This window comes from Desmodus rotundus, chromosome 3 (assembly GCF_022682495.2).
Source record: "Desmodus rotundus isolate HL8 chromosome 3, HLdesRot8A.1, whole genome shotgun sequence".
Classification (NCBI taxonomy): Eukaryota; Metazoa; Chordata; class Mammalia; order Chiroptera; family Phyllostomidae; genus Desmodus; species Desmodus rotundus.
This window is the reverse complement of record NC_071389.1, coordinates 132,126,271-132,127,172: the sequence shown is the minus strand read 5'-3', so window position 1 is coordinate 132,127,172 and position 902 is coordinate 132,126,271. Positions and strand designations below refer to the sequence as shown.

The following is a 902-nucleotide window of genomic DNA, read 5'->3' as shown; positions in this document are numbered from 1 at the left end:
CCTCACCACCTGGCTTATTCCACTTAGCACAATGCTCTCCAGTTCCATCCATGCTGTTGCAAAGGGTATAAGCTCCTTCTTTCTCTCTGCTGCGTAGAATTCCATTGTGTAAATGTACCATAGTTTTTGGATCCACTCGTTTGCTGATGGGCACTTAGGTTGCTTCCAGTACTTGGTTATTGTAAACTGCGCTGCTATAAACATTGGGGTGCATAGGTTGTTTTGGATTGGTGTTTCAGGGTTCTTAGGGTATAATCCCAGCAGTGGAATTGCTGGGTCAAAGGGCAGTTCCATTTTTAGTTTTCTGAGGAAATTCCATACTGTTTTCCACAGTGGCCTCACCAGTCTGCATTCCCACCAACAGTGCATGAGGGTTCCCTTTTCTCCTCATCCTCTCCAACATTTGTTTGTTGATTTGTTTATGTTGGCCACTCTGACTGGTGTGAGATGGTACCTCATTGTGGTTTTAATTTGCATCTCTCTCTATCGCTTCTCGGCCTTTTGGCTAAGATCAAGTGTAGTATCTGTTCTTATCAGTTTAATTTGCATCTCTCTGATGGCTAGTGATGCTGAGCATCTTTTCATATGTCTCTGGGCCCTCTGTATGTCTTCCTTGGAGAAGTGTCTGTTCAAGTCCTTTGCCCATTTTTTAACTGGGTTGTTTGTCTTCTTGGAGTGCAGTTGTGTGAGTTCTTTATATATTTTGGAGATCAGGCCCTTGTCTGAGGTATCATTGGCAAATATGTTTTCCCATGCTGTTGGTTTTCTTTGCATTTCAATGCTGTTTTCTTTAGCCCTGCAGAAGCTTTTCATTTTGATGAGGTCCCATTTGTTTATTGAGTAGATGCTTTTTTAAATTGAAAAAACATTGGATAGCATTTTGGAAGATGTATATTTGACTG

At 41.6% G+C, this 902-nt stretch overlaps 1 pseudogene; it reads left to right on the top strand.

The window, feature by feature from the left end:
• The first annotated feature begins 485 nt into the window (after nucleotides 1-485).
• LOC128780625 (U2 spliceosomal RNA) lies at nucleotides 486-602 on the top strand (annotated as a pseudogene).
• Nucleotides 603-902: the final 300 nt, after the last annotated feature.